Below are 17,883 nucleotides of genomic sequence, written 5' to 3' on the forward strand. Positions count from 1 at the left end.
TATGTATGTATGTATGTATGTATGGGTGTGTGTGTGTATGTATGTATGTATGTATGGGTGTATGTATGTATGTATGTGTGTGCATGTATATATGTGTGTGTGTGTATGTGTATGTATATGTATGTTTGTGTGCGCGTGTATGTGTGTGTGTATATATGTATGTATGTATATATATATGTGTGTGTTTTTGTGTATGTATGTGTGCATGTTTGTGTGTACATGTAGATATGTATGTATGTGTGTGTGTATTTGTGTGTATTTGTGTAGTATGTGTGTATGTAGAAGGGGCGGACATACTATTGGGGCAACCTGTGCAGCTGCACAGGGGCCCAGGTAAAGGGCCACTGTCACCTTATAGCAACCTTATAGTAACCGTCTTCTGTCTGTTAGTTTGCATGTAAATGCCTGAGATGATGAATATTCTGGCTAACAATTACTGATGGATTGTTAAAGAGGCGATCTATGATGGGATATTAGAGAGCAAGGGGCCCATTCTTGCACAGGGTCCCTCAGCTGTCTGTGTCCAACACTTGGTATGTAGTGTGCGTGTGTGTGCGTGTGCGTGTGTGTGCATTAAGCTGCGTCTGCATGTCCGTTTTCATATTAATTAACAATAAAAATTTTTGTAAGTCACCATCATAGTCTGTAGTGCAGCATGTGTGCACCTAAGTGGAACAATTCAGACTGAAAATACAACTAACAAAAATACAAATTTATGAATTTTAAATCTTTATAAAAAAAATTTACATAAATTGTCACATAAAAACCTATAAATAATGTTGATATAAATGGTCAGTGAATATTCTATTCTATTATTTTTTATATTTATTGCATACTTACACATCTATTTACAGCAAAAGTCCTATAATCCGGCATCCGATAATCCAGAAAGTCTGATTATCTGGCACTTGTTTCCAGCACAGAACTGCAATTGAGGTAGAGTTTCGAAAGAGCCAAAACAGACGACTAAGCAGGGAGAACCAATATGGACACGGTCCGCTAATCCAGAATATCTGATAATTTGGTACCAATTAGATCTCTTTAAAGGGGTTGTCCATTAACGGACAACTGATGACCTATCTGCTGGATAGGTAATCAGTACATGATCTGTGGGGGTCTGATATCCGGACCCCGCACCGTTAAGCCGCTCCAGCTGCCTCCGTACACTGGATGTCCATGACGGAAGCAGATGACTCCGGCCATGGAATAGCGGCCGAGCAGCAGTATTCAAGTGAATAGGAGCAAAGTTGCAGTTTGGCAGCACCGCTGCTATGCTATGTACAGAGCCATCTGCTTCCGGCTCTGTACATTGCATAATGTGTCATAACATCCGGTGCCTGCAGGCCAATGGAGTAGCTGATCGTTGCGGGGTTCGGGTGTTGGACCCACACCGATAACCTATCCGGTGGATAGGTCATAAGTTGTCCGGTAGTGGACAACCCTTTAATGCTATATACAGTATACACTACACTTGTGTTCTAGGCACAGAAGACATCGGGAGAAGATTGGATTTCCCATAGGCCTGTTCCTATGCGTGGCTCTGAGTGGAAGGGACCCTGCACCTTAGGGTCAAGGCTGGGATATAGTTCTTGCATTGCAAGTTGGTGCAGTAGTCTCCATGTAATGTAGCTGTATGTTGGAATCACTGTTGGAAGAATACTCAGTTGTACTGTTCTCAGTCCACTTGACTATCTATAGCATATTGGTCCTATCTCCATTACATTTACATTGGCAGATCAGAATCTTTCCCAAGTACCTACAGGCCCCTGAGATGTAAATCTAATACTGCAAAAGGGTGTGACCCTGCAAAGAACATACATACTCACGGGCATTAAGAAAGGAGAGACTATAGGGAGAGCGGAGAAGAGATTGTGCCTACATGTATGAAGGATGGGTGACTGGGTGACTAAAGACAGATCTCAATAGCATTCAAAATGGCTAACTTATCCTACAGTCACGTGTTGCTCCTCACTCTCCCCCCTCTTCTGCTTTCTGCCATGTGTATGCCCCGACTGCAGTGTTAACAGTCTTTATGTTAACACTGCAGTCGGGGCATACACATGGCAGAAAGCAGAGGAGGGGTCAGAGGGAGTAGAGTCACACATGACTACAGGATCGGACTGCACATGGAGACACATAAGTCTGCATAGTAGCTGTATACACAAATGTCCCATTAATAATGACTCATATGATGGGTTATACATATATTATGCATTGCCCCACTTACAATAATTATTTTTTAGAACAAAGTAAAGTAAATGTACCATTTACCAATCATGACAAGTTTGAAGCTTTAATGATGATTGTTCTATTGTTTTCCATTGGTTAGGACTGATTTTTCGTACCATAGACATAATAATTATTGTTAACGATCACAAAATCACTGGTATTGTTAATGATAGTCAAGGGCATAGCTATAGGGGGTGCAAATTTGCAGTCACATCTGGGCCCTAATGCAGAATTTGTAAGAGGGCCCCACCAACCATGTGCCATATATAATACTGTTGTATTTTTATGTGGTCGGAGGGACCAATAAGCCCCCTCGGGGACCAGGTGCGCCTGCTACCTCTACAGCCCCTATAGCATCCCCCCTTGGCTCATGCACATGCATTATGTTTGTATGATGTGATGTCATATGATCTACCAATCTGTGAGCTGATCAGAAATAACCCAGTAGAAAATAAACAATGAAACGCTCCATTAATAGTAAATTAATTTCCAGGATTATATTCCCATCATAAGCATTTATCCTGGAGTGCCTGCCTGGTATATCATAATGTAGTAATGCAGGCAACGATCCCACCCCAGAACTAAGATCAATCATAGGGATCAATAAGGATTCATCAGGTCACATGGATGTGATTGTTAATGTGGGTCTGAACCGGGATGTGATAGAAGATACGGCTATTACAACTGGACTGATTTGTAGAACAGGTCTGCGCCTCTGTGATTTCTGCTTTCTGATTTTAGCTTCTGGTAAATCCTCTTGAGCTGCATCTGTTGAACCTGCTGTTATCCTGAGCAAAGCAGATAATACTCCATAACCCCAGGATTGCCTGCCCTGTCCTACCTCTCCTCTACAAGCGCTTCCTGGCCCTACGTCTCCAATAATAGCACTGCCCTGTCCTATATCTCTACCAACACTGCCCCCTCCTAACGCTCCTCTGCGAAATCTATGAGAACCTCCAATAATAGTACAGCCCTATACCACCAATCCCCTATAAACACTGCCTTGTCCTACCTCTCCTCTACAAGGTCTACAACCTCCAATAATAGTACAGTCCTATACCATCAATCCCCTATAAACACTGCCCTGTCCTACCTCTTCTCTACAAGGTCTACAACCTCCAATAATAGTACAGCCCTATACCACCAATCCCCTATAAACACTGCCTTGTCCTACCTCTCTTCTATGAAGTCTACAACCTCTAAAAATAGTACAGCCCTATACCACCAATCCCCTATAAACACTGCCCTGTCCTACCTCTCTACTACAAGGTCTACGAGAACCCCCAATAATAGTACAGCCCTATAGTATCAATCCCCTATAAGCACTGTCCTGTCCTACCTCTCCTCTACAAGCTTCTCTTGGCACTAGATCTCTTCCGATACTACAACCCCATGCCACCAATCCCCTTTCAACTCTGCCCTGTCCTACTACCCCCCATGTTGTGCCACAGGCCTATCCCCCCCCTCTACTAGATTTTCTTGGCGCCACATCTCCTGTAATAGCTCAATTCCACACTACCAATTTATAATACAACCCTGACAATTTTTTTCCCAACCCTACCATTATTTGTACCACTCTACCACTCTTTGGCTGACATGCCCTTCCACCGCTCTATAAGTACCTATTGCTATGTCTCCTATAATAGCCTGCCCCATCTTTCCACCATCAACGTTACACTGTCCTATCGTTACTTTATCAGGTATGACAGGACCTACCACTGTTCTGTCAACACTGCCTGGTTCTATCTCCTCTTCCGGCCGGACACTGGCTTGAACTACGTCTTCCCTACCAACACTACCCTTTCCTCCCTCTCCTTTGTCAATGCGTCCCTGTCTATGTTCTTCTCTACTTCCTGGTGGACCTACATTTCCGCTGGCAACAATGCCCCATCTTACCACTCCTCTGCCCATGCATGACTGACCTATCTTATTTCCGATAACACTTCCCTGTCCTACCTCTCCCCAAAAGATGCTTCCTGGCCTTACTTACCCCATGTCTTGCACATTAACCCTTCATCTATGCCCTGGTCCTACCTCTACTCTACAGTTCTGCCCTTCCCTCCTCTCTTCTACACTGCCTTGTTCTTAATCTCGTCTACAGGTGCTACATCTCCTCTATTTGTACAGCCCCATCCTACTTGACCTCTCATGCCTCCTTTCTACCTGCACTACTATGTGTCTCTTGACGTTCCCTGTCTTTTATCTCCCTTATCGGTGCCCTCTACGATCTTTCGCTTCACACAGTGCCTTCCTCTCCTCAACCACACCGTCCTCTTCCGACCCACACCGGTCCTTCCTCTTCTCTATAATTATTGCTCAACCCTGCCTTCTTCTCTTCCTCTGGTGGTCTGTCCTAGATCTTCTCTACAAGCTTTTTCAGGCTTTGCATTTCTTCTGCCAACCATGTCCGATCCTACTTCTCATGTTCCAAGTCTCCATTATTGACAATGTTTTCTTGTCCCAACTCTCTAGGACGTCTAAGAGTCTAGGATGTGCCACCTGAAATAATAAGTCCTTGCCCTGCTTTTCTACAATGCAGTTCATAATTAGAGGAGTTAAAAAATTTGACCTTAAAGGGGCCTTCTTCCCCTCCAGAAACAGCGCCACCCTTGTCGATTGATTGTGTCTAGTATTGCAGGTCAGCACTCTTCATTTGAATGGGGCTGATCTGCAATATCAGACACAGCCTATGGACGAGAGGGGCGCTGGTTTTTAAATCTAATCTCACGAACACCTTTTTTAACTATCAAATAGGTAACAAGTGCAAATGCAAAGTGACATTTGCTTGCATCCCAGTTGTGTCACTTTACGTCACCATGTAATGTACTAGGATGCCATATAGTCTGTTCCTATATGTGCTCGATATTGCTTGCAGCACCATATACAGTTCAGGTAAAAACCCACAATTCTCACACAAATTCCCCTTAGGCATCAATATAAAATTCCCCAAGATATAATGTCTGTGAGACCAAAGAAAGTCATTAACAAACAGGTTATTCAGACCTAGCAAGTCTTGGGATAAAAGAAGGAAAACCTGTTTATTCAATGGAATGGGTTCTCCAAGATTTTTAAAAGAGAAATTTCACCTTTACTGAACAGTTGAGGAAAAGATAAGGGCATTGCTTAAATATTAACACCCTAACATAATGTAATTATTAGTAGTATCACTCCCTGTAGGTAACAATAACCTGCAGGGCTATGGACAAAATTATTACCTGTAGTTTTTCTGGACTGTTAGTAGAATGAAGACTGATTCTGTATTATAGTCCAGAGCTGCATTCCGAATTCTGCTGGCTTCGGAGCTGAAATCTGTAGTATTCTCTGCTTGTTCATTGATAGCACAGAGATTGCTTCAGTGATTTGCATTCTGGGAAGTATCATCATTAAACAAGGTAATGTACAGTAGTCTGGTGTAGGACAAACTAACTGCCCCCCTACATTAAAGGATATCAGGTTGCTGACTGTTTGCAATGACAACCAGCAGAATTGGGAATGCAGCTCTCGAGTATATTACAGGCAGTAACTCATTATCAGTACAAGATAAGCAATGTAATGTATGTACACAGTGACTCCATCAGCAGAATAGTGAGTTTAGCTCTGGAGTATAATACAGGATGTAACTCAGGATCAGTACAGGATAAGTAATGTAATATATGTACACAGTGACTCCACCAGCAGAATAGTGAGTGCAGCTCTGGAGTATAATACAGGCTGTAACTCAGGATCAGTACAGGATAAGTAATGTAATGTACACTACCGGTCAAAAGTTTGGGGTCACCCAGACAATTTTGTGTTTTCCATGAAAACTCACACTTATATTTATCAAATGAGTTGCAAAATGACTAGAAAATATAGTCAAGACATTGACAAGGTTAGAAATAATGATTTTTATTTGAAATAATAATTTTCTCCTTCAGACTTTGCTTTGGTCTTGGAATGCTCCATTTGCAGCAATTCCAGCATTGCAGACCTTTGGCATTCGAGCTGTTAATTTGCTGAGGTAATCGGGAGAAATTTCACCCCATGCTTCCAGAAGCCCCTCCCACAAGTTGGATTGGCTTGATGGGCACTTCTTGCGTACCATACGGTCAAGCTGCTCCCACAACAGCTCTATGGGGTTGAGATCTGGTGACTGCGCTGGCCACTCCATTACAGATAGAATACCAGCTGCCGGCTTCTTCCCTAAATAGTTCTTGCATCATTTGGAGGTGTGCTTTGGGTCATTGTCCTGTTGTAGGATGAAATTGGCTCCAATCAAGCGCTGCCCACAGGGTATGGCATGGCGTTGCAAAATGGAGTGATAGCCTTCCTTATTCAAAATCCCTTTTACCTTGTACAAATCTCCCACTTTACCAGCACCAAAGCAACCCCAGACCATCACATTACCTCCACCATGCTTGACAGATGGCGTCAGGCACTCTTCCAGCGTCTTTTCAGTTGTTCTGCGTCTCACAAATGTTCTTCTGTGTGATCCAAACACCTCAAACTTCGATTGTCCATAACACTTTTTTCCAATCTTCCTCTGTCCAATGTCTGTGTGCTTTTGCCCATATTAATCTTTTCCTTTTATTAGCCAGTCTCAGATATGGCTTTTTCTTTGCCACTCTGTCCTGAAGGCCAGCATCCCGGAGTCGCCTCTTCACTGTAGACGTTGACACTGGCGTTTTGCGGGTACTATTTAATGAAGCTGCCAGTTGAGGACCTGTGAGGCGTCTATTTCTCAAACTAGAGACTCTAATGTCCTTGTCTTGTTGCTCAGTTGTGCAGCGGGGCCTCTCACTTCTCTTTATACTCTGGTTAGAGCCTGTTTGTGCTGTCCTCTGAAGGGAGTAGTACACACCGTTGTAGGAAATCTTCAGTTTCTTGGCAATTTCTCGCATGGAATAGCCTTCATTTCTAAGAACAAGAATAGACTGTCGAGTTTCACATGAAAGCTCTCTTTTTCTAGCCATTTGGAGAGTTTAATCGAACCCACAAATGTAATGCTCCAGATTCTCAACTAGCTCAAAGGAAGGTCAGTTTTATAGCTCCTCTAAACAGCAAAACTGTTTACAGCGGTGCTAACATAATTGCACAAGGGTTTTCTAATCATCCATTAGCCTTCTAACACAGTTATCAAACACAATGTACCATTAGAACACTGGAGTGATGGTTGCTGGAAATGGGCCTCTATACACCTATGTAGATATTGCATTAAAAACCAGACGTTTGCAGCTAGAATAGTCATTTAGCACATTAACAATGTATGGAGTGTATTTCTGATTAATTTAATGTTCTCTTCATTGAAAAAAACTGTGCTTTTCTTTCAAAAATAAGGAAATTTCTAAGTGACCCTAAACTTTTGACCGGTAGTGTATGTACACAGTGACTCCACCAGCAGAATAGTGAGTGCAGCTCTGGAGTATAATACAGGATATAACTCAGGATCAGTACAGGAATAAGTAATGTAATGTATGTACACAGTGACTCCACCAGCAGAATAGTGAGTGCAGCTCTGGAGTATATTACAGGATGTAACTCAGGATCAGTACAGGATAAGTAATGTAATATATGTACACAGTGACTCCACCAGCAGAATAGTGAGTGCAGCTCTGGAGTATAATACAGGATGTAACTCAGGATCAGTACAGGATAAGTAATGTAATATATGTACACAGTGACTCCACCAGCAGAATAGTGAGTGCAGCTCTGGGGAATAATACAGAATGTAACTCCGGATCAGTACAGGATAAGTAAGGTAATGTATGTACACAGTGACTCCACCAGCAGAATAGTGAGTGCAGCTCTGGAGTATAATACAGGATATAACTCAGGATCAGTACAGGATAAGTAATGTAATGTATGTACACAGTGACTCCACCAGCAGAATAGTGAATGCAGCTCTGGAGTATAATACAGGATGTAACTGAGAATCAGTACAATGTAATGTATGAAGACCCCACTAACTTACAGCATCTATGTTAAGCATTTACGTTAATTTTTAGTTTGGTAAAAATGAAAAAAAAAAAAAGATGTCCCATTGCAGTTTTATTTATTTATTTTATAATTCTTATAATTTTTTTTACAGCATACACCACTCATCATAAACAATGTTATACTTTTAGGGCTTATTTACACGAACATGTAATACGTCCGTGCAACGCGTGTGATTTTCACGCGTGTCGCACGGACCTATGTTAGTCTATGGGGCCGTTAAGACAGTCAGTGTTTTTTACGCAGCGGGTGTCCGCTGCGTAAAACGCACGACATATCCTATATTTTAGCGTTTCTCGCGCATCACGCACCCATTGAATTCAATGGGTGCGTGAAAATCACGCGCAGCACACGGAAGCCCTTCCGCGTGACAAGCGTGATTCCCGCAGTAAAAAGTATGAATGAAAACAGAAAAGCACCACGTGCTTTTCTGTTTACAAACATACAAACAGAGTGTCATAATGATGGCGGCTGCGCGAAAAGCACGCAGCCAAGCATCATACGCAGCTGACACACGGAGCTGTTATGTACCTTTTGTGCGCGCAAAGCGCTGCGTTTTTTGCGCGCGCAAAATGAACACGCTCGTGTAAATCCGGCCTTATTGTGCTGGTTGTTACGGTTGTGACAATACCAAATGTGTATATTATTTTATGGGAACGTTTATTTATTGTAAAAAATTTGCATTTGTTTTTTTTACAGAATTTTTTTAACATTCAACTTTTTGTAATTCCTTTATACCTGAGTATGCCCTAACAACAGGAAATACAACCAGACAGCCCTGGGGTCCTTCAATGGACCCTGGACTGTCTTCTCACACAAGGTATGGGCCTCGGTCGCATCACAGGGATTCCCTGTGACGTCATCAAAGAGGGTCCCCCCCCTCACTCCTTCTCTTGGAATACTGCAATCAGCATTGATCATGCCATTCAAAAGGCTAATGGCGGAGACCAGAGGTTTCAGAGGCTCCTGATCTCGTGGGCACATATGCTCGTCCTGATGTAGCAACGTCCTGCCACTCATGACGAGCGTACTAGTCATACGTCAGTAAGCAGTGCGGTAAGAGTGGTACTGCACCGGTGGCCCCGACTCAACCACGCATTAAATGGACGCGCATTGATTTAAAAATGGTCAGCATGTGATGCCGCATTTCCCCTGCAGCGGCCTATATGTCTAGATGCGGCTTTCCTCTGTGATAATAACTGATCGGGGGTTAATGAAGCCAGACCCGCAGCCATCAGCCTTTTGTTTTAAAAAGAGTTGTGGAAAGCTAAGGGCCCGCCAATAGGGTTTGTTGTTACACCTGTGTGAGTTGGCGGCCATATTGGTTGCCATCCAACTGTCCCAGAAACAAATAGAACTGCAAAGGAGCTGAACAGACTTTTTTTTTTTTGTGAATTTTTAATTTTTTTTATTTCATTTTTTTTAATTTTTGAGAAACATTTTGTTTATTTTTGAAAATCTGATTGATGTTAACAGAGTGATCCTTTTTCACTTGGTTCGTATTTCGATCTTTACATGTTGAGTGATGTGCGTCATCATGGCGTGTATACGGGGGGTGGGGTATGGGATGACAGCAGCAAAAGCCACCAGATTACTCTAAAGAGATTATCAAGCAGACACACAAGGAGAAGGACGGCTCATACAGTCAAAGGGCAGGTGAACAAGAAACGTCACGAGAAAAAGTCCGGTAGTCATCCATATGGGAGCCCGATGCAAAATATAGCACTCCCTTCCAGCCATTGGTATATTCCGACCTCTCCGCACGCCGGATGTCATAGGAGGGTCCCTGAACGTCAGATACATCTGGGTCTGACAAGTATAGATCATCCTGCGTCTTGTGGGCTGGTTAATATTTACACGTAGTCTACCCTCCATCTTGAAGCTGTCCTATCAATAGCAAGCCTTTATTAAGACAGGAGGCGGGTTTCTGACTACCTCAGACTCCAATAGACAATGCAGCTAAGCTGGAGTCACTGATCATAGTTGTGCCATAGGCAGCCCACATTAAATGTATCTATCGAAGACCAGTGGACGTGCACTTTAACTTGTAAAAGGGGTGTAGCCAGTGGTGTAACTACCGCTGTAGCAGCCGGGGCCCGCAGCATGAGGGGGCCCGTACCGCCCGTCGGCACGGGTCCCCCTTCATGGCCGGAGGCTCCGCTAGCAGCCGCTATGGCTGCTACAGCGCGATGCCACTGAAGGGGTTGTTCCTACAAAAAACATGCATCCCATATCCACAGGATAGGGGATACATGTGGGATCGATGGGACGCCGAGCGATAAGGAGAACGGGGGACCGAAAGTCCCTCGAAGTTCTCCATGACAAAACTCGGTGTATGGCGTTACCTACAGGGGGGGTTGGGGGCTGTATGGCGTTATCTACAGGGGGCTGTGTATGGTGTTATCTACAAGGGGCGCTGTGTGGCATTATCTACAGGGGGAGGGCTGTATGGCGTTATCTAGAAGGGGGGCTGTATGGTGTTATCTACAGGGGGGGCTGTATGGCGTTATCTACAGGGGAGGGCTGTATGGAGTTATCTACAGGGGGGGCTGTATGGTGTTATCTACAGGGGGATGTATGGCATTATCTACAGGGGGAGGGCTGTATGGCGTTATCTACAAGGGGGGCTGTATGGCGTCATCTACAGGGGACTGTATGGCGTCATCTACAGGGGGCTGTATGGCGTCATCTACAGGGGGCTGTGTATGGTGCTATCTATAGGGGGCGCTGTGTGGCAGAATCTATAGGGAGGCACTATCTACAAGGGGGGGGGGGTTGTGTGATACCCAGGGGAGGGGGCTCCAGTCAAAAGTTTGCTATGGGGCCTAGTCTTTCCTAGTTACGCCCCTGGGTATAGCTATAGAGGGTGCAGTGGTATTAGTCTAACCCGGGCCATGGTGCTAAGAGAACCAAAGGGCTCATCTTCCACATAAGTAAACACCAGGTATACAAATGGCACTTGGCAGGTTGGGGCCTTGTTACTGGTTTTGCATTCGGGCCCATTTTAGAAAGCCCTGAGGCCTGCTTCAAATAGAATGGTCCTGGATAAATTATTTTGGGGCACATAATAACCAGATTTCCTCTACAAGGGCCATTTCCAACATGTCTATATTGTTATAGCCATAAAACATCATGTGGCATTGTTACTCAGGATACGGCATTAAAACAGTAATGTGTCTCCTGATTCTTCTTGTCTTTCACTTCCAGGTTGATAGATCAGGCATTGCATCGAAGTCAGTGTATAATAGGCGGAGCCAAAGAGAGGGGAGGAAAGAGCAGGGGCTAGACAATTCTATGAAGCCTGGGTGACTCTATGACTAAAAGTTGCTACAAATGGCTACTGTATCTAACAAGAGGAGAAAAAGGTTAGGAGCATAACTGGCTGACAAGAAAAAAAACAACACAATGATAGGACAAGAAGAGTTCTCACGTTGGGCTTTTTATCGTCCTAAAATTTGGAACCATGAAGCTTTGAGGCAAGGCACCACATTTAATCTCTTAGCCTGAGAGGGTCTTTAGCCTGGAGAGCATTATCATACTATGTGGGTGGAGGAAGGGAAGTGACAACCACTATTAGTGCCACCAGATCACTATCTGACTGTTAACCAGGGGACCTTTGCAGTATAATTGAGGTCGATTTGTCATTTTCCTCGTCTTTTATAAATATCATGTGTGTATTTTCATATATACCACTCTAGAGACTTGAGCACCTTTCACTGTTCTCATAAATTACCCAGAAAAAAAAAAAAATCTGTATATCCATACAGCGCACGAGACTGCAAGAGAAGAGAACGTTTGTACCAGTGAAACTTCAGAGAGGGACAGAAGAATAGACAGCATGCAACTCATTTGGTTACTCAAACCTGAAAATTTTTATTAACAAATTAGCCCAGGGAGATGGTTAACTCCCTCCAGCCGGTCGGTCTATAATAGCACTCTCAAAGTAAGCAGGTCTTTCCTTTTCTCTCTCTATTAGCACTCTCACAGTACACAGTTGCCTCTCACTAATAGCGCTCTCACGATAGTTTTCTCTCTTAATTAGTACTCTCACAGAGCAGTTGTCTCTCCATTAGCACTCTCACACTACGCAGTTGCATCTCTCTTTTAGCACCCTCACACTACGCAGTTGTCTCTCTATTAGCACTCTCACACTACGCAGTTGTCTCTCTATTAGCACTCTCACACTACGCAGTTGCATCTCTCTTTTAGCACTCTCACACTACGCAGTTGTCTCTCTATTAGCACTCTCACACTACGCAGTTGCATCTCTCTTTTAGCACTCTCATACTACGCAGTTGTCTCTCTATTAGCACTCTCACACTACGCAGTTGCACCTCTGTTTTAGCACTCTCATACTACGCAGTTGTCTCTCCATTAGCACTCTCACTACGCAGTTGCATCTCACTTTTAGCACTCTCACACTACGCAGTTGTCTCTCTCTCTATTAGCATTCTCACAGTAAGCAGTTGCCTTTCACTATAAGCACTCTCGCGGTTAGCAGTTGTTTCTATCGACACCCTCACAGTAAACTGTTCTCTGTCTTTTAGCACTCTCACAATACACAATTTTCTCTCTCTATCAGCACTCTATTAGTAAGCAGTTATCTCTCACTTTTGGTACTCTCGCAGGAAGTTGTCTCTCTATTAGCACTCTACACTAAGTGATTGTCTCTCCCTATTGACACTCTCACAGTAAACTTAGCACTCTCAAAATGCACAGTTGTCTCTCTCGAGTAGCACTCTCACAGTAAGCAGTTGCCTCTCCCTTTTTCACAGTTGTCTCTCTATTAGCACTCTCACAGTACACAGTAGTCTCACTATTAGCACTCTCACACTAGTCAATTGTCTCTCACCATTAGCACTCTCACAGTAGGCAGCTCTTACTCTCTCTCACACACGATTAGCAGTCTAATAAATGTTACCTCTAAATTAGGATACTTTGGTTTTTGGTCTATTTGACCTCTAGGACCTGTTCACACTGAGTATTTTGGCGCTGTTTTTGATGTGGAAACCGTGTCGGAAACAAAAAATGCTCGAAATCGCCTCCCGATGATTTCAATGGGAGGCAGAGGCATTTTTTCCCCCGCGAGCGGTGAAAAACCGTCGCGGGAAAAAGAAGCGACGTCCTATCTTCTGGCGTTTACGTCTCTGACCTCCCATTGACATCAATGGGAGGCAGAGAAAGTGGTTTTCGCTGCGTTTTTTGCCAGCGCCACTCAATGGCCGCTGCTGAAAATAAACGTTGCGAAAGTTGCAGCAAACTGGTCAAAATCTGCCTCAGGATAGGAACACAGTGTATTCAGGGCAGATACACTGCGTCAGGCCTCGCAGCGTATCCGCCCTGAACACCGGAGGGAATGACGTACGGAAATGTGGTGCGTTTTTCCGGTGGAATTTCCGCTGTGAAGCGGCGCTGGAAATATTAAAAAAAGGAAAAAAACAAAAACGTTCATACTTACCCCGTTCCTCTTCTCGGCGCGTAGTCCGTCCTCCTGGGATGACGTTGCAGGCCATGTGATTGGCTGCAGCGGTCACATGGCCTGCAACGTCATCCATGGAGGTCGGACTGGAGAAGAAGCAGGGAACTCTGGGAAATATAACTTTTTTTATTCTTACTAGCGATTTTTACGGCGTAATCGCTGTGATTCCACTGCAAATATCGCAACACACACCACTATGTTGCGAGTTTAAGCACCCCATTGAATTCAATGGAAAAACACGCAACAGAGGAGCTGAGGTTGAAGAGACCGCACCGCAAGTCAACTTATGTGCGTTTTTTTCGGCTGCACTTTTCCGCAGTTTGGGGACGAGATTTGTTGAAATCTCACCCACACTGCTGCTCCTGTAAAATGCGGCGGATTTAAGGGCAGATACAGACGGACGTTGCGTTTTTGTGCGCGCAAACAACGCAGCGTTTTGCGCGCGCAAAAGCCATTTGACAGCTGCGTGTGTCATCCGTGTATGATGCGCGGCTGCGTGATTTTCGCGCAGCCGCCATCATAGAGATGAGGCTAGTTGACGCCCGTCACTGTCCAGGGTGCTGAAAGAGCTAACTGATCGGCAGTAACTCTTTCAGCACCCTCGACAGTGAATGCCGAACACAATATACAGCAACCTGTTAAAAAAAAAGAAAAAGTTCGTACTTACCGAGATCTGCCCTCCCGGCCGTTGCCTTGGTGACGCGTCCTTGGTGACGCGCCTCTCTTGACATCGGGCCCCACCTCCCTGGATGACGCGGCAGTCCATGTGACCGCTGCAGCCTGTGCTTGGCCTGTGATTGGCTGCAGCTGTCACTTGGACTGAATTGTCATCCCGGGAGGTCAGACTGGAGGAAGAAGCCGGGAGTTATCGGTAAGTCAGAACTTCGTTTTTTTTTACAGGTTCATGTTTTTTGGGATCGGTAGTCACTGTCCATGGTGCTGAAACAGTTTAACTCTTTCAGCACCCTGGACAGTGACTATGTCCTGATGTCGCGTACCGGACATTTTTTTGCCGGGTTCGGCCAAAACGAGTTCGGCCGAACCCGGTGAAGTTCGGTTCGCTTGTCCGGGTTCGCTCATCTCAAAGACACTCCGTTTGGATGTTCGGAAACAGAAAAGCACGTGGTGCTTTTCTGTTTACATTCATCCTTTTGACAGCTGGTGCGCTGTTTCAGTCGGTTCGCACGGAAGTGCTTCCGTGCGACCTGCGTGGTTTTCACGCACCCATTGACTTCAATGGGTGCGTGATGCGCGAAATATGCAGAGTTATTGAACCTGTCGCGTTTTGTACGCAGTGAACAAACGCTGCGCAAAAAGCACGGACTGTCTGTACTGCCCCATAGGTGAAAACCACGCGGCCCGCACGGACCGCATACACGCTCGTGTGAATCCCCCCTAACGCAATAAATCCGTTGCGGAAAATCCACAATGTTTACGCTGCGTCTGTTCATACCCTCAAAATTCCTGCAGGAATTTTGAGGCAGATTTTTCCGCCTGCAAAAAAACTCAGTGCGAACAGGGCCGTAGTAAGCTTTTGTGTTTATAATTTGTCTTTCTGGGGTAAATAATTTTTGAAATATTTTCCCCTGGAATCAAGAAATGTGTGACTCAGTGCTGCCACAGCTACAAGGTGACGGCACCAGATACTGCATCTGTATGCCAGTTTGATGTGGATTGAAACAGTTGGCATCCAAAAGAAGCCAATGAGAAATGCCGCCTACGTGAAAGGATCTAAAAATAAAATGAAATCGACGACATTCACTTTAATTTGTTGTTGAGGCCTAAAAGTGACCCGCTGTTATACATTGTGGTAACTGTTGTGTTGTGGGACATCTGGTGTGATGTAGCGCCATATGGGCGGACGCTAGTAATAGCATAGTTGAAACGGAGAGGATTATTTTTTGGGCAATCTGGTATTTAGCCATCATATTCTGTGCCAAAATACTCTAAAACAGCTGAGGGTTTGTAACAATTGTCTCCAGTCTAGACAATCCTCTGTGAGGTAAACACACCAGCAGCACAAATCTCTCTCCTGTCCTAATGTTTGCTACAATGTATCAGTGCAGGTAAGTCTCTGTTCACATTAGAACGTTATAATCTGACGTATAGCTCCAACAGAAGTCTCCGACCTATGCAACTGCACAGCCATAGCCCGGGTTCACACGTAGCGTAAATACTGCGGAACAAATCTCCTCCACGCGCTGCGTAAATGATAAGCGGAAAAAATGCTCAGAAATTGACCTGCGTTGCGGTTTTTTAATCCGCAGCATGTCAATTGTATTGACGTAATCGCTGCTTTTTTTTTTTTGTTTTGCGGGTTTTCCCATTGAATTCAATGAGGATGTAAAACTCGCAACAAATCGCAGATGTTGCGATATTGCCGCAAAAATCGCAACGCGGAAAATAAATAAATCTTATACTTAACCAGAATTCTGTGCTTCTTCGTCCAAGCCGGCCCACTGGGATGACGTTTCATCCCATGGACCGCTGCAGCCAATCACGGGCTACAGTGGTCACATGGGATGAAACGTCATCCCAGGAGGCCAGACTGCAGGACGGCAGAGGGACGTGTCGCCATGGTTACGGGTAAGTATAGAACGTTTTTTTTCTTTTACGTGCAGTTTTCTGCAGCAGACATTCCGGCCGAAAAACTGCACCACAATTTGGTGCGTTTTTTTGTCCAGAATTCCCTGCGGCGACCAGGGCAGATACGCTTTGTATTCTTACGCAGTGTATCCGCCCTGTGTGAACATACTCATACAGTGACAGATGTCGCCCATTTGCCCCTATGTTCAAAAAAACGTATACCGTACGGTCTACTGAGCTTTCCTATACAGTTAAAAAAAAAGGTATACCGACGCATTCCAGCCTGTCGGAGGCTAAGGCTATGTTCGCCGTATGTGCTGGAAATTTTTCCGATACATATGCCGAACGTGTTCACATAATGAGATGTGAACAGAGCCCTAAGGCTGGATTCACACGAACATGTCCGGTACGTAAAGGACGGAACGTATTTCGGCCGCAAGTCCCGGACCAAACACAGTGCAGGGAGCCGGGCTCCTAGCATCATAGTTATGTACGACGCTAGGAGTCCCTGCCTCGCTGCGGGACAACTGTCCCGTACTGTAATCATGTTTTCAGTACGGGACAGTAGTTCCACGGAGAGGCAGGGACTCCTAGCGTCGTACGTAACTATGATGCTAGGAGCCCGGCTCCCTGCGCTGTGTTTGGTCCGGGACTTGCAGCCGAAATACGTTCCGTCCTTTACGGACCAGACATGCTCGTGTGAATCCAGCCTAAATGTAACAGTCTGGACTGTCTAGAATGGATACAATCTATATAAAGTGTATCGACAGCTTTCATGACAACATCCCTGGTGGTCTAGGGCAGTAAGGCCTCATGCACACTTCCGTCGACCGTTGTACGGCCGCTAATGACGGTTCCGTGAAACACGGATGGCTTCTGTGTGCAGTCCGCTGTTTCATGGACCAAATCAATGAAAAAGCCGAGACTGTTCCGTCAAAAACGGACAGGAGTAGGACCTGTCCTATTTTTGACGGAACGGCCGCACGGTTCCGTTAAAACAACGGAAGTGTGCATGGCCCCATTGAAATGAATGTGCCAGGGTGCTATCTGTTAAAAAAACGGATAGCACCCTGAAGAAAAAAACTGAAGTGGGCATGAGGCCTAAATGTCAGAGTCCCTGGTGGTCTAGTGTGGTGAAGGGGTTAATCATACTGGTGCCTAGTGGGTTACTCAACCCCTGGCTCCAGCGACAGGTAAGGATAGAGAGTACTCTGCGACTGTGTTCGAGCAGAGCAATTATTATTATGATACCGGTACCGACCGAATATCAATTATTGGGCAGGTCAGTGATTTAGCGGCCGGGTGACAACTTAACAGAGCAGACATGTTGGAAATAGTGAATAGAATATTACGAGGTTACATACCGGACGACTCCGGAGCCCGTATACAGTATAGAGGATAATTTGCTTATTTGTTGTTCATTTTTAGTAGAATATTATCTCCACATTGTCTACAATCTCTCCTTCTTACATTTTACAACAGGCAAGGACTGTCTCTCAGGCTCTGCAGGCCACGGGCAACAACACACTGTGACTTGTGTCAGGCATCACCCCGGGCGGCGTTTTACAGTGTAGAGAATGTAGAAATATTTTTCGTTCAGGGATTTTAATCCCTAT

The 17,883-nt window shown here is 44.9% G+C and overlaps 1 long non-coding RNA gene across 1 annotated transcript; it reads left to right on the forward strand.

Moving 5' to 3' along the window:
• Nucleotides 1-9,109: 9,109 nt before the first annotated feature.
• On the forward strand, nt 9,110-15,403 carry LOC142664103 (uncharacterized). The gene is made up of 3 exons (XR_012851192.1): nt 9,110-9,258; nt 11,970-12,145; nt 15,279-15,403. It is a non-coding gene; the product is annotated as an uncharacterized LOC142664103 (long non-coding RNA).
• The last annotated feature ends 2,480 nt before the right edge of the window (nt 15,404-17,883 follow it).

This window comes from Rhinoderma darwinii, chromosome 11 (assembly GCF_050947455.1).
Source record: "Rhinoderma darwinii isolate aRhiDar2 chromosome 11, aRhiDar2.hap1, whole genome shotgun sequence".
Lineage (NCBI taxonomy): Eukaryota > Metazoa > Chordata > Amphibia > Anura > Rhinodermatidae > Rhinoderma > Rhinoderma darwinii.